The 17,097-nt window shown below is 30.4% G+C and overlaps 1 long non-coding RNA gene across 3 annotated transcripts; it reads left to right on the top strand.

Annotated features, from left to right (window-relative positions):
- Nucleotides 1-3,104: 3,104 nt before the first annotated feature.
- On the top strand, nucleotides 3,105-5,184 carry LOC136231080 (uncharacterized). 3 transcript variants are annotated; one of them, XR_010689673.1, is made up of 6 exons: nucleotides 3,105-3,281; nucleotides 3,551-3,627; nucleotides 4,104-4,168; nucleotides 4,358-4,407; nucleotides 4,507-4,638; nucleotides 4,787-5,184. It is a non-coding gene; the product is annotated as an uncharacterized lncRNA (long non-coding RNA). The 3 variants fall into 3 exon arrangements; XR_010689672.1 differs by having other exon boundaries at nucleotides 4,507-4,880; nucleotides 4,952-5,184; XR_010689671.1 differs by having other exon boundaries at nucleotides 4,507-5,184.
- The last annotated feature ends 11,913 nt before the right edge of the window (nucleotides 5,185-17,097 follow it).

Below are 17,097 nucleotides of genomic sequence, written 5' to 3'. Positions count from 1 at the left end.
TGAACTACATCACTGACTCTTGTATCGATATTAAAAGTATGTAAATCAACTTTTTTCTTCACTAAAATTACCTTATTATTTTCTAATCAAAGAAATTACTTACTTTAGGTGAACGAAATGGAATTCCAATTGGTCCTCATATAGAGGTATAATTTATAAATTAATATAAAACTTAAGTATCATAAAGTGACTTTTTTATTTATCATGCTACTCTTTATTTCTTGAAATATTTTTATTAGAATTTTAAATATTGTTATCATTTAATTATGTAGAGAGTAATTAAAGTTCCTAAATCTAATTTAATTGAACAGGGTACTTGGATGTATATCTATCCAGAAGGGCTTCAATATTATCTACTTTACATCAGAAACAAGTACAATGACCCTGTAATCTATATTACAGAGAATGGTAAAACACAACTACACATATAAGAATAATAAACAATTATTTCATATTCTTACATTTATTTTGTTTTGTATTAGGAGTTGCTGAGCATAAAGATAACACAAGTTCTATTTTGGAAGATGATAAAGTGAGAATAGAATATTTTCATAGTCATCTAAGTCGCACTCTTGAAGCAATAAGGTGAGTATTATAAATTACAAAAAAAACAATAATGGTGATTTTGTTGATAAAAAAATGAATTGATGACTTGAACAGGCTTGGAGTAAACGTAAAGGGGTACATAGCATGGTCGTTTTTAGACAATTTTGAGTGGACAGCTGGCTACACAGCCAAATCTGGAATAGTTCATGTTGACTTCAAAAATGGATTCAAAAGATACCCAAAACAATCATCATTTTGGTTCAAAAAATTTCTTACTGTTACTAGTATAGAGTAGCTTACGTGGCTCTCTTCTTTTACTTGTTCAATGTACACAACATAAATTAATAAGCATAATAAAGTATTCCTGTTAATATGGGTTTTCCTAAGGATAATGTCTAATTGCATCATTCAGTTTATTTTAGCTTCTTCTAATGACAATCAACCTTCTTTTATTTCCTCATATTTCACTCAATTGAACAAATTTTGAGAAGAAATGGCCTTTATCTTCTTGTACATATGGTGAAGCTAGTTATGTCAATGAGTAATGTTTCAAAACTATTACCTATCTAAATTGGTTAAAGAGTGGTTTCAAGAAGAAAATAATTTAGCTAAAGCATGAGATTTTGTCTTTCTTATAATGAAAATAGTAATGACATATGTGAAAGATCAACTAATGGAAAACGAGAATGGGGGAAATTCTAAAAAGAATTGCAAAAGTACTTCAGAAGGAAATATGTCTAGGAGATTCAAACTAGAATATATATGGTGTGGCCGGTGTGTCAGCCACGTGTTTTGTCCAAAAATCAATTTTTTTTTACTATTTAGAAAACTCTTTGCTAATACGAATTCATCTCATGTACCAAGCCTTTAAAGCATCATTTATTTTAATTTATAACCATATGAATTAGAACTGTAGTAAAATATGATAATATTATCTCTATTAGTCTCTTAGTGATGTCTCTCAATCCACACGATGATCACGATCGGACTTGAAAAGACCTAAAACAATCAACAAACAGTTAGGGAGGGGCCGCTCAACTCAGTGATCTACTTTAAGGAAGTAAATTTGAAAACAGTATGTGTTTGAAGAATGAATGCATACCTTGTGGCGTTTGTCAATGGGCTATTTATAGAGATCTGAAAATATACCTGAGATTGAGTACCTTTCCACGTCTAAGTAATTAATTGGCTTTAGAGCCATTCCATTTTTACTTTTTCATAAGATTCGGTGTGTTATTTGGAAAAGGAGCATATCTTTGGAGTCCAGAATGCTCATTAGTTCATGTGTCCAGTTAGTTAAGCTTTATGCTAAAGTTTCTAGTTGATAGGAGCCTATTTAAGGACTCTCCTCCCTAGGGATTCATTGAACTTTAAGACTACAACCTTCGGGCTTTCCTTCCTGCAAAAAGTAGTTTGACTATGGACATATACTTTTTCATCACCTCCCAACGTGCTTCAAAATTCTGGTGAACGGAATCCGGGTGGGCGTTTTCTGGCCAGAAAAAAAGTTCCCAGAAAATTCTTTAAAAATTCCAGAAAATGTAAAATATTATTCTGAGAAACTTTAATTCTTGCGTCGAATCGGGATTTCTCATGATTTAGTCCCAATAAAAATTCTTCTTTAAGTTTATCCATTTTACAAGCTTCAACAATATATTGGGTCAAAAGCTTTTTTACTTTTTATAACCGACAGTTATGAGAATCAAAAGGTTTTAAGCTTTTTATAACCGATGATGGGTATAATGAACATTAATCTTCTTTTAATTAGAGGGTTTTAAGGTTTGTAACAGATATGAGAATCAAAAGGTTTTAAATTTTTTGTAACCGACAAATATGGAATGAAATGATTTGAAGTTTCTTTATAACCGATAAATATGGGAAGGGTTGTATGCTTTTTGTAACCGACGATGGAGGGGATGAACATTAATCTACTTAAAAAAATTAAGATTTTTTTATTTTTTTACCTGTAATTTTTATATCTAGTGTGATATTTTGTTATCAACTGTGTGTTTCACTATAATAGATTTTATAATTTTTACAACTCATCTATTCCTGACATGATATGTTCACATAATATGTTTTGAACTGAACTTTTATATATAGATAGAGATATGCGTTAGGGGCATAAGATTATGTACAAATTATTTAATGTTTTTAATAATGACGATCTATAAAAATGCATCTAAAAAATTGTTGGTATATGTGTGTGTGTTTTTCTTTGTAGTGATTTGGAGAACATTAATGAGGAAGGTTTTTTTAAGTTTTTGCCAAATTAAATATCACCACAAGAAACACAAACAATAATGAGCAAAAAATAATGAGTGGTGAAAAAACCTATCATTAAAAGTATATTTTCTATAATTTTAATGAGTGGAAATAAAAACCTGCCATTATTAATTGTAAAAAACTTAACTTTACTAAAAATTTTAACATTACGCCTCATTATAAGTGCTAAATATTTTGGGCGGGATAAATTCCCACCAAAACAAAACCCACTTGACCCTAATAAAGAAATAAAAAATACTTTGTAATGTTAAAAGAAAAGAGAAAATAAAATATTGCAGTTCATCTCTCTCATGTACGAAACTCTCTCTCTCTCTGGTCTCTCTCTTTGATTAGCTCCGGAAGGAAATCATTCCCTTACTCGAATTAGCTATAGAAACCATCTTCGTCCACCTCTATTGTCACACTCTGGTCAATTGGACGATCCCCATGATCGACTGGAACAAGAATTGGTAAGCTCCCTTGTGCATGAGATTGTTGCCCTTTGTACTCTTCTCCTCAAAATCGGAGTTTCTCTTGGTTCTCAAATTAAACAAAAGTTGAGCTATTTTATTGTTTATTTGTATAAATGCCATTATTAGATATATACTTATGCCTTTATTTGCAGGTCTACTGAAAAACCTAATTTGTGCGATTGTGTTTTTCTTATGCTTTATTTCTTTTTTTGGTTCGACTTGGTTAGGTTTGTATTAACAATATGTTTTTTTTAATAATTTTGCAGATATGATCTTTCAATTGCGACTTAGAATTAATTACTTGAACCATGTTATGGAGTCAAAGAGAAACATCTTTATATGGGTGGGTTTCTCTGAAATCTATTTTACATTGTAAAACTTTCAGGAATTTCAATTGTACAGATAGCCATTAGGACTCTATTTCAATCCTCTATGTGTATTGGAATGAGTCTAATGATGAACTGGACTTTTGGAATGATGAGTATTGAGAAGAATTAAGAATTTTCCCTGGAATGAATATCAATTCCCTTGACCTGATTGGATATACTTCAATTGATGTAGGGAAATGTATTTTAATTTGGTTCTGAGTTGGAAGATAGTAATTTTAAGCACTTTTGACTCTTGTAACTTGAATTTTATTTCACTCATTATGATAATTTCTTAATATTTTTCTAGTCATTGTTGATATTGGATGTATGGGGAAAGTATATTTTTCATGGCTTGGTGATGTTTTGCTTACTTATGCTCTTTCTTTCTCTTTTGTCGATGTGTAATTGCAAAAAGACCATCAATCTTTGACGATTGACTGTTGAAACATAGGTGTTAAGGAAAAACTTATGGAAGCTACAAAAGAGCTTCAAGATGTTTTAACTACTAGAATAGAGGTTAGTCTTACAAATAGTTGTCATTACTGTACTTGCTTAGCATATTATAACTATTTACTGTGTGTCAAAGGAGCTCCAATTGCTGCTTCTATTTCATTCTGGTTATCATTCTTTATGTTGATTGCTTATGTGATGTTTGGTAAGAAGTTTGAGCATACTTGGGATGGATTTTCCTTTGATTCTTTCCAGTACGTTCTTACTCGATTGAAACTTTCCCTTCCTTCTGCTGCAATGGTGTGGTAAGTATTCATGCTATACTTACCGATAATCTACTACACAAATTAAGACTTAATACATCACAAACTCCTGAACTTGTACAATTTATGTTGTTTTGGCAGTTTGGAATATTGGGCATTTGAAATTTTGGTGTTGTTAGCAGGAGTAAAGACTCAACCATAACTACCTCACTCGTTGCTATATGGCTCATTTCTTTCACTTCCTTTTCTTCCATAAAAAAGCTGAAATACTTGGTACAATTCATCATTTTCACTCAATTTTTTGCAACTGACAGAAAGTTCCATTCTTTTGTTTTTAATGTAAGGTATTAAAATGACATGATTGTATCAAGTATAGAAGTCAAATTTCAGCTTTTTTTCTTTGTTTTGTGTTGATTTTCAGCTATTAGACATACTGCCTTGTTCATTTGGATATGCAGTGTGAATACAGAAGCTATAGCCTTCAATTTAACTTATGGCCTAAGTGCTGCTGCAAGGTTTAATTCTACCTAATTCATACTTTCTTGAATTCATAATAATTTAAGCTAATTTATGAGTGACATTACAGCACAAGGGTGTCAAATGAGTTAGGAGCAGGCAATCCAGAGAAAGCTAAGGGAGCCATGGCAGTGAGTCTTAAGCTTTCACTGATCCTCTGTTCTTTAGCTTTTTGATGAGCTACCTCAGCCAATGCCATCTGACGAGCAACTTCCTGAATTTTTCGGTTCTACTGCTCCTCACGCTCAGCTGACTCACGATGAACTTGAGTAATTTTAATTTGAAAGCACAATATGCATAAGAAGTAATTTAGTGAATTCAAATTACCACACAATTAACCAAAAATAAAGTCATGTTTTGATTTGGCCATTAAAAAATGAAAAAAAGAAAAAGAAAAGAATTTTGATGTATAATTTAATTTAATTTTAGAAAACTTTGATGTTGTATAATTAATTGCTTATTTAAACTTGCAGAATATGTACACTTGCAGTACTATACACTTTATGTGCCTTTTAAATGTGTAAGAGTTCAATGGTACATATGCTACATGCTACAAAACATGGGTGAATACAGGGGAAAACAAGAGCAACGATTTTGATCAAGTATTATGAAATAGCAATAGTTGAAACACCACATACACACAGTTAACGTTTTCACAATCAGACCCTGCCAACATAATGGAAACACAGAACTTGAGAGACAATTAAAAATGTGCTAATATAGTGTCAAACTTGATTTGTACAGATGATGGACATTGTATATTGGTTGGGATAGATTTTAATTAGTCCATGCTTAAGAAGTTAATTCAGCATCTAGTCGCAACTTTGAACACCCGAAAACGTTATCAGTGTCATGGTGTGTAACTGTAAAGCATACAACTTTTGGAATTTGGCATACAAAAATAAGCGAGAAAACAACATGCTTTAAATTCTAGAATTTTCTATTAGAACTTCTCATGCTATAAGAAACAAATGCATCAGACTTGACATAAATGGCTTGAATCTTTAATTAACATGAAAATTTTCATGAAAATCATCCTTAACCTACATTACCATATGGAGTTTTCAAACTAGATTTTGCTTCATTGAACATATAGAGCAATAACTTTAAAGCACCACTTGTTCCTTCTTAGCTTCTTAGTTATACAAAAATAATAGTTGGGGTTTTGAGGAATGAAATCTGAAGATTCAACTATGCTTTATGGATTGAAAAGAAACTTTACCATCCCTGCAGTATCCATATCAGGCCTCACCAGACTACTAACTTTCGAAACAGATCTTGATAACACTAGAGAATTGGACCCATTTGGCAGCAATTCCTGACAATACTTCTTTTCAAATACCCATAACATATAAAATTCACAAAAAAAAATACATTGCATTGGGGGTAAGGGTTAACAGAACAATGAACAATGAAATTGCAAATAAAACAAACAGGAATAGTCTAATTAAATTTTACCAAAAAATGAAAACAAATTGACCTAATTTTAAGACTCAAAATTAGATAGATATAGACAGGTATAGAGAATGAGAGTCAGAGAGTAGAAATACCAATGATGAACGAGAAAGAGCGCGAGTGAGACAATCAATGAGAGAGGTCGTGGAACAATGGTGAACGAAGAGGAGAGGATAACGACATGCGATCCTCAACCGATTGAGAGACGATTAGAACATCAAGGTAGAAACTTCAGCAACAGCAAATAAAAAGTGGAGGATTTCAAATCCATTTACGAAGAGAAGAGATGAGGGTTGAGGGTTTGGAAAATTTTCAAATCAATTTGGCAAATTGCAAAGAGAAGGGCTGAGCGTGAAAACGAAGAAAAAAGCACAAAGGGTGAGAAATGGAAAATAAACAGAGTTCATTGTTACTTATTTGTCCCTTATTTTATTATTGGAAATTAATTTATTTTATATAAATACTCATCAATTTAAATTTGTCCCCTATTCTAATGTTAAAGAGTATTAGGCACTACATGAATACTTGTCCCCATTATTAATTTAGCAATCATATTTAAGGACAATAGAATTTAATTGTCCTTAACTATTTGTACCTAAAATTCTTTTTTTTTGTAGTGTCGTATAAAGTATAAAATGTATTATAGCATAAAATATGACAAAAAAAAGTCTTATTTTCTAAATTCTCAATTGAGTAATTTATACAACTAAACAAAAAGTCATGTCTTTCGATTTCGTTGAAAAAAATTCTTAGAAAATGGCCATCTTTTCCATAGCTAACAAACCTTAGACTGTGCTTTAATCTTTCATATAGTTTCACTTTATTTGACAAATTTTAACACTTAAATTTTATAAATATTTTACATAAAATATTAAGATAAACAAGAACTCATGTTTAAAGACTTTTCCATAAATTGACCTTTATTTCTTCCAAATGTCATTTAGAAGGAAACAAATATATTAAATAATGAATACTTGTTTATTTTGAAGGTATCAAACCGATTGTAACTCTATTCCATTGGGATCTTCCACAAGTTATAGAAGATCAATATCAAGGTTTTCTAAACCCTAAAATTATGTAAGTACAAGTTTAAATATTTGTATGAGAAACGACTATTCATATTAATCTGCTTTAATTATTTGTGTGAGAACTCGTAATTCATATTGTCCTATTATATGACAGTGATGATTTTCGTGATTATGCTGAGTTGTGCTTTAATACATTTGGCGATCGAGTAAAGCTTTGGGTCACTATAAATGAGCCAATGATGTATGCAAAACAAGGTTATGCAAGTGCAACGTTTGCTCCAGGTAGATGTTCAAACCGTTCAAGATGCTCTGCAGGTGATTCCAGTGTTGAACCATACATAGTAGCACACCATCTACTCCTTGCTCATGCTGCCGCGGTCAAACTATATAAAAAAAATATCAGGTGAAATCTATATTCATTCTGAATATTAATGTGTAAATAAAATAAATAATCATTTTTAAAATATAAATACTCGTAAAACTATAATTTTATAACATAATTGATAATAATTTCCTTGTTTGCTAAAAAAAATCCTTATAATGCAAGCATAAAGAGAAATCATAAAATAAATAATCCATTGTACGAGACTCTACTAATAACATCTTAATTATTTAAGTTATGGAAACCTAACATGCTTAATAGACTCGCAAACATAAAATGATAAAATATTTATTAATTTATTTAATTTCTTTCAATTAAAACTTTGTAGATTTCGCAAAAAGGTCAAATTGGAATTTCACTAAATACTAACTGGATGGTGCCATACTCAAATTCACAAAAAGACCAACTGGCAACAGATCGAGGTTTTGCTTTTACATATGGTTTGTATGTATTTATTTATTTTTATTTATGTTTGAATATATATAAATATGGATATGTATATCAAAATAAAATAAAATGGAACTGAATTTACTTTTTTGTTCTGTTGAAGGTTTATGGAGCCACTATATTCTGGATCTTACCCACTAGAAATGATTGTTAATGTGGGAAAAAGATTACCAAATTTTACTAAGGAGGAATCCAATACGATTAAAGGATCTTATTATTTTATCGGAATCAATTACTATACGGCGAGATATATTGCTGATACTCCTTATCGAACTCAAAATTTGAACTACATCACTGACGCTTGTATCGATATTAAAAGTATGTAAATCAACTTTTTTCTTCACTAAAATTACCTTATTCTTTTCTAATCAAAGAAATTACTTACTTTGGGTGAACGAAATGGAATTCCAATTGGTCCTCATATAGAGGTATAATTTATAAATTAATATAAAACTTAAGTATCATAAAGTGACTTTTTTTATTTATCACGCTACTCTTTATTTCTTGAAATATTTTTATTAGAATTTTAAAAATTGTTATAATTTAATTATGTAGAGAGTAATTAAAGTTCCTAAATCTAATTTAATTGAACAGGGTACTTGGATGTATATCTATCCAGAAGGGCTTCAATATTATCTACTTTACATCAGAAACAAGTACAATGACCCTGTAATCTATATTACAGAGAATGGTAAAAAACAACTACACACATAAGAATAATAAACAATTATTTCATATTCTTACATTTATTTTGTTTTGTATTAGGAGTTGCTGAGCATAAAGATAACACAAGTTCTATTTTCGAAGATGAGAAAGTGAGAATAGAATATTTTCATAATCATCTAAGTCGCACTCTTGAAGCAATAAAGTGAGTATTATAAATTACAAAAAAAAAATAATGGTGATTTTGTTGATAAAAAAATGAATTGATGACTTGAACAGGCTTGGAGTAAACGTAAAGGGGTACATAACATGGTCGTTTTTAGACAATTTTGAGTGGACAGCTGGCTACACAGCCAAATCTAGAATAGTTCATGTTGACTTCAAAAATGGATTCAAAAGATACCGAAAACAATCATCATTTTGGTTCAAAAAAATGAATTCGTATTAGCAAAGAGTTTTCTAAATAGTAAAAAAAATTGAATGTTGGACAAAACACGTGGCTGACACACCGGCCACACCATATATATTCTAGTTTGAATCTCCTAGATATATTTCCTTCTGAAGTACTTTTGCAATTCTTTTTTATAACATCCCCCATTCTCGTTTTCCATTAGTTGATCTTTCACATATGTCATTACTATTTTCATTATAAGAAAGACAAAATCTCATGCTTTAGCTAAATTATTTTCTTCTTGAAACCACTCTTTAACCAATTTAGATAGGTAATAGTTTTGAAACATTGCTCATTGACATAACTAGCTTCACCATATGTACAAGAAGGTAAAGGCCATTTCTTCTCAAAATTTGTTCAATTGAGTGAAATATGAGGAAATAAAAGAAGGTTGATTGTCATTAGAAGAAGCTAAAATAAACTGAATGATGCAATTAGACATTATCCTTAGGAAAACCCATATTAACAAGAATACTTTATTATGCTTATTAATTTATGTTGTGTACATTGAACAAGTAAAAGAAAAGAGCCACGTAAGCTACTCTATACTAGTAACAGTAAGAAATTTTTTGAACCAAAATGATGATTGTTTTGGGTATCTTTTGAATCCATTTTTGAAGTCAACATGAACTATTCCAGATTTGGCTGTGTAGCCAGCTGTCCACTCAAAATTGTCACCATTATTGTTTTTTTTTTTGTAATTTATAATACTCACCTTATTGCTTCAAGAGTGCGACTTAGATGACTATGAAAATATTCTATTCTCACTTTCTCATCTTCGAAAATAGAACTTGTGTTATCTTTATTCTCATCAACTCCTAATACAAAACAAAATAAATGTAAGAATATAAAATAATTGTTTATTATTCTTATGTGTGTAGTTGTTTTTTACCATTCTCTGCAATATAGATTACAGGGTCATTGTACTTGTTTCTAATGTAAAGTAGATAATATTGAAGCCCTTCTGGATAGATATACATCCAAGTACCCTGTTCAATTAAATTAGATTTAGGAACTTTAATTACTCTCTACATAATTAAATTATAACAATATTTAAAATTCTAATAAAAATATTTCAAGAAATAAAGAGTAGCATGATAAATAAAAAAAGTCACTTTATGATACTTAAGTTTTATATTAATTTATAAATTATACCTCTCTATGAGGACCAATTGGAATTCCATTTCGTTCACCTAAAGTAAGTAATTTCTTTGATTAGAAAATAATGGTAATTTTAGTGAAGAAAAAAGTTGATTTACATACTTTTAATATCGATACAAGAGTCAGTGATGTAGTTCAAATTTTGAGTTCGACAAGGAGTATCAGCAATATATCTCGCAGTATAGTAATTGATTCCGATGAAATCATAAGATCCTTTAATCGTATTGGATTCCTCCTTAGTAAAATTTGGTAATCTTTTTCCCACATTAACAATCATTTCTAGTGGGTAAGATCCAGAATATAGTGGCTCCATAAACCTTCAACAGAACAAAAAAGTAAATTCAGTTCCATTTTATCTTATTTTGATATACATATCCATATTTATATATATTCAAACATAAATAAAAATAAATAAATACATACCAACCATATTTAAAAGCAAAACCTCGATTTGTTGCCAGTTGGTCTTTTTATGAATTTGAGTATGGCACCATCCAATTAGTATTTAGTGAAATTCCAATTTGACCTTTTTGGGAAATCTATAAAGTTTTAATTGAAAGAAATTAAATAAATTAATAAATATTTTATCATTTATGTTTGTGAGTCTATTAAGCATGTTAGATTTCCATAACTTAAATAATTAAGATGTTATTAGTAGAGTCTCGTACAATGGATTATTTATTTTATGATTTCTCTTTATGCTTGCATTCTAAGGATTTTTTTTGGCAAACAAGGAAATTATTATCAATTATGCTATAAAATTATAGTTTTACGAGTATTTATATTTTAAAAATGATTATTTATTTTATTTACACATTAATATTCAGAATGAATAAAGATTTCACCTGATATTTTTCTTTATATAGTTTGACCGTGGCAACATGAGCAAAGGAGTAGATGGTGTGCTACTATGTATGGTTCAACACTAGAATCACCTGCAGAGCATCTTGAACGGTTTGAACATCTACCTAGAGCAAACGTTGCACTTGCATAACCTTATTGTGCATACATCATTGGCTCATTTATAGTGACCCAAAGCTTTACTCGATCGCCAAATGTATTAAAGCACAACTCAGCATAATCACGAAAATCATCACTGTCATATAATAGGACAATATGAATTACGAGTTCTCACACAAATAATTAAAGCAGATTAATATGAATAGTCGTTTCTCATACACATATTTAAACTTGTACTTACATAATTTTAGGGTTTAGAAAACCTTGATATTGATCTTCTATAACTTGTGGAAGATCCCAATGGAATAGAGTTACAATCGGTTTGATACCTTCAAAATAAACAAGTATTCATTATTTAATATATTTGTTTCCTTCTAAATGACATTTGGAAGAAATAAAGGTCAATTTATGGGAAAGTCTTTAAACATGAGTTCTTGTTTATCTTAATATTTTATGCAAAATATTTATAAAATTTAAGTGTCAAAATTTGTCAAATAAAGTGAAAATATACCAAAGATTAAAGCACAGTCTAAGGTTTGTTAACTATGGAAAAGATGGCGATTTTCTAAGAAATTTTTTCAACGAAATCGAAAGACATGACTTTTTGTTTAGTTGTATAAATTACTCAATCGAGAATTTAGAAAATAAGACTTTTTTTGTCATGTTTTATGCTCTAATACATTTTATACTTTATACGACCACTATTCACATATTTTAATTCTTTTTTTTTATTTTTTACTTAGTCACTCCCACGTGTGTATGTATATATATATTATGTTCTTTTGGTTTTCATATATTTTACTATTTATGGTTTTTAATAATTTTATAAATAATAATTCTTATCACAATAATGTATTTATATTATTGAATTTAAATAAAATTTTAAACTATAATAATCTTTAGTAAAAAAAAATTTTCACTATTTCGATATATGATAATGATTACTACAAAAAGAAATGAAAAAGAAACTATTTTGATTTTTTAATACAAAAAATGGAAAATAGAAATTGTTTCCTAAAACTAACCAAAATATTAGGCTTTAAAATTAGTAATGTATTACTTATTTAAAATTGCAAAGTAAATGAAATATAGTAATAAGGGAAAGGGACATTGCTATTAAACCTTTTGATAATAGGTGATTAATGAGTTTATTATAGTGGTTGATGCCTTTTTTATTTACTCCTCCACGTTGCCCTCCTTCTAAATTATTGTACAAAATATAAGAGAAATAAAGTTAGAAAAAGTAACTATTTTTTTCAAAAGAGCTAATAAATAAAAATATATAACGGTAAACTTACTAGGTAAAACTCTAGACCAAGAGATGGAAAATATTAAACTTATGTGGAGTAATACATAATGACATCTTAATAAAATGAATATTTGGTTTAAAAAAATGAATATTATAATTAGTTATATACCTGATAAGCAGATGATCCTATCCCAAAGTCAAAGGATGCAGGAAAACTTGCTCGATTAGTTGAAATATTATTTTCATTCCCACAAGCTATAGTGGAAACTAGTAAATGGGTAATTATGTAAACAAGACATCCAATTTTCTTGTTGAATTCAATTTCAAAATCAAACATTTTGTTCGTGTAGAAGATGTTGAAGAATGTGTTTCTTTTTATAACAAGTGAAAACCTCAACTGATGTTTATTATTGTTAATGTATATGTTTATATACACAATTAGTGGAAGTCTATCGTAAGTTGTAACAACTAACATTATAGACATGGTTTCAGTTTCTCTGCAAACAATTAATTACAATATTACAACAAAACTATTCTATAATAAGAAAAATAATAATGATGATACAATAAATTCTTCATTAAAAGCATTTTTTTATAAATATAATGTGGATAAATAAAACCCCTTATTAAATATTTCTCATTAATAACTAAATATTTAGTTTGGCAAAAACTTGAAAAAACTTTCCTCATTAATGTTCTCCAAATCACTACAAAGAAAAACACACACACATATACCAACAATTTTTTAGATGCATTTTTATAGATCGTCATTATTAAAAACATTAAATAATTTGTACATAATCTTATGCCCCTAACGCATATCTCTATCTATATATAAAAGTTGAGTTCAAAACATATTATGTGAACATATCATGCCAGCAATAGATGAGTTGTAAAAGAAGATTAATGTTCATTATACCCATCATCAGTTACAAAAAGCTTAAAACCCTTTGATTCTCATAACTGTCGGTTATAAAAAGTATAAAACCTTTTGACCCAATATATTGTTGAAGCTTGTAAAATGGATAAACTTAAAGAACAATTTTTATTGGGACTAAATCGTAAGAAATCCCGCTTCGATCCAAAAATTAAAGTTTCTCAGAATAATGTTTTACATTTTCTGGAATTTTTTGAGAATTTTCTGGGCACTTTTTTTCTTGCCAGAAAACGCTCACCCGGATTCCGTTCACCGGAATTTTGAAGCACGTTGGGAGGTGGTGAAAAAGTATATGTCCATGGTCAAACTACCTTTGCAGGAAGGAAAGCCCGAAGGTTGTAGTCTTAAAGTTCAATGAATCCCTAGGGAGGAGAGTCCTTAAATAGGCTTATATCAACTAGAAACTTTAGCATAAAGCTTAACTAACTGGACACATGAACTAATGAGCATTCTGGACTCCAAAGATATGCTCCTTTTCCAAATAACACACCGAATCTTATGAAAAAGTAAAAATGGAATGGCTCTAAAGCCAATTAATTACTTAGACGTGGAAAGGTACTCAATCTCAGGTATATTTTCAGATCTCTATAAATAGCCCATTGACAAACGCCACAAGGTATGAATTCATTCTTCAAACACATACTATTTTCAAATTTACTTCCTTAAAGTAGATCACTGAGTTGAGCGGCCCCTCCCTAACTGTTTGTTGATTGTTTTAGGTCTTTTCAAGTCCGATCGTGATCATCGTGTGGATTGAGAGACATCACTAATAGACTAATAGAGATAATATTATCATATTTTACTACAGTTCTAATTCATATGGTTATAAATTAAAGTAAATGATGCTTTAAAGGCTTGGTCCATGAGATGAATTCGTATTAGCAAAGAGTTTTCTAAATAGTAAAAAAAATTGAATATTGGACAAAACACGTGGCTGACACACCGGCCACACCATATATATTCTAGTTTGAATCTCCTAGATATATTTCCTTCTGAAGTACTTTTGCAATTCTTTTTAGAACATCCCCCATTCTCGTTTTCCATTAGTTGATCTTTCACATATGTCATTACTATTTTCATTATAAGAAAGACAAAATCTCATGCTTTAGCTAAATTATTTTCTTCTTGAAACCACTCTTTAACCAATTTAGATAGGTAATAGTTTTGAAACATTGCTCATTGACATAACTAGCTTCACCATATGTACAAGAAGGTAAAGGCCATTTCTTCTCAAAATTTGTTCAATTGAGTGAAATATGAGGAAATAAAAGAAGGTTGATTGTCATTAGAAGAAGCTAAAATAAACTGAATGATGCAATTAGACATTATCCTTAGGAAAACCCATATTAACAGGAATACTTTATTATGCTTATTAATTTATGTTGTGTACATTGAACAAGTAAAAGAAGAGAGCCACGTAAGCTACTCTATACTAACAGGAATACTTTATTATGCTTATTAATTTATGTTGTGTACATTGAACAAGTAAAAGAAAAGAGCCACGTAAGCTACTCTATACTAGTAACAGTAAGAAATTTTTTGAACCAAAATGATGATTGTTTTGGGTATCTTTTGAATCCATTTTTGAAGTCAACATGAACTATTCCAGATTTGGCTGTGTAGCCAGTTGTCCACTCAAAATTGTCTTAAAACGACCATGCTATGTACCCCTTTACGTTTACTCCAAGCATGTTCAAGTCATCAATTCATTTTTTTTATCAACAAAATCACCATTATTGTTTTTTTTGTAATTTATAATACTCACCTTATTGCTTCAAGAGTGCGACTTAGATGACTATGAAAATATTCTATTCTCACTTTCTCATCTTCGAAAATAGAACTTGTGTTATCTTTATGCTCAGCAACTCCTAATACAAAACAAAATAAATGTAAGAATATGAAATAATTGTTTATTATTCTTATGTGTGTAGTTGTTTTTTACCATTCTCTGTAATATAGATTACAGGGTCATTGTACTTGTTTCTAATGTAAAGTAGATAATGTTGGTCCCTTGTAAGGTTGCAAATATAGTTCCAAGGGGGGGTTAGGAACTATTTTACCTTTTTAAAATAAATTGGGCAGATTTCTTTTCTTCAAGAAAAGTTTATCTAACAGCGGTGCTTACCACTCAGCAAGACACTGGCTTAGTCAACTAGTGACTAGGATAGCTTCGTTGCTTAGGTCAGGAAATAGCATTTAGAGTCTATTCCTGAACCTTCTCGTTGGTAGCGCACAAGTCAGCTTGACCTCTTTTACTTGGTCAGTTTTAGTTTGTTTTAAGCAAGCAATATGAATAAGGAGTTAAGGTTTAGAAATACTTCACTCAGTAGATTTATCCAGGTTCGGCTTCTTCTAAGCCTACGTCCTGTCCTCGGAACACCTCCGAGATTTCAAATCCTCTACTGAGCTCTTTAAAGGTAGAGCCTCAAACCTTTTACAATATCAGCAATTGAGTATGACAAGAGTACCTTCCTCTATACTTCTACTCAATCCTAATCTCTCCGCTGAGTACTTAAAACCGAGTACCCAGCCTCTCCTTTCTACTTCTAGAAATGATAAAGATTTTGTCCTAAACAACAATTGCTAGAACACCTTAGATGATTGAAAAACAATCACTCTAGACTTTTACACAAATGAATAGACTTTGTAGTGTAAGAACTTTGCTTTGCTTTTGATGGAGAACTTTTGTATACGTTTGGTCAGCGTAGCGGCTCTTACTCAAAGTTCTCTGCAGAATGTGGATTCTGAATGGAATATTTATAGAGAGCTGTGAGAGCTTCTGGTTATTTCGAATTTCGAAATAACCGTTGGAGACAAACGGCTACAGGTCGCTTTCACTGAGTCTGCCAGTAGTTCTCGTTAGCCAATCAGATTCCAGCGTCTTCTGTTCTTCGGTCAGTGAGTCAGTATGTTCCACCATTTTGGGTAATGTCAACCAGACAGCTTGTTGTGTCTTCTGAACTTTACCTAATGAGGAAATACTTTGTCTGGAAGCTGTCTTATGGTCAGTAGCTGTCCTGCACGTTTTGTCGAGACAGCTCAGCAGCTTCATACCGAAGTTGTCTACGTGGATCTTCTCGATCCTTCTTTACTCAGCATGCGTTTCATCACTTTAACGGCGACGTTTTGGAGATACGCGGGCTGAGTGATCTTTGGCTTGTTTGACTTGGGCCTTGATTTCCATATAGGGCTTGAGCCTTATGATCTTTATGTCTTATGATAAATTATAAACTCAACATTGAACAAACACATTAGTAACACTAAATCAAAGCATTTAAACTTAGTGTGTTATAGAATATTTACTTTCACTTAATTAATTTTGTCAAATCAAAATCCTATGGAAAGGTGTTTCAACAAACTCCCCCATTTTGATGTTGGCAAAACTAATCAGCAAGGAACTCAGTATGAGCTCCCCCATGATAGTTGACTTTTTAATTAAGTGAACTCCCCCGTAAGGATAGAACTACTGACTTAGTTTTATTC

The sequence above is a fragment of the Euphorbia lathyris genome, chromosome 5 (assembly GCF_963576675.1).
Source record: "Euphorbia lathyris chromosome 5, ddEupLath1.1, whole genome shotgun sequence".
NCBI lineage: Eukaryota > Viridiplantae > Streptophyta > Magnoliopsida > Malpighiales > Euphorbiaceae > Euphorbia > Euphorbia lathyris.
Note: the sequence above shows the minus strand (reverse complement) of the source record. Positions and strands in the feature narration are given on the sequence as shown.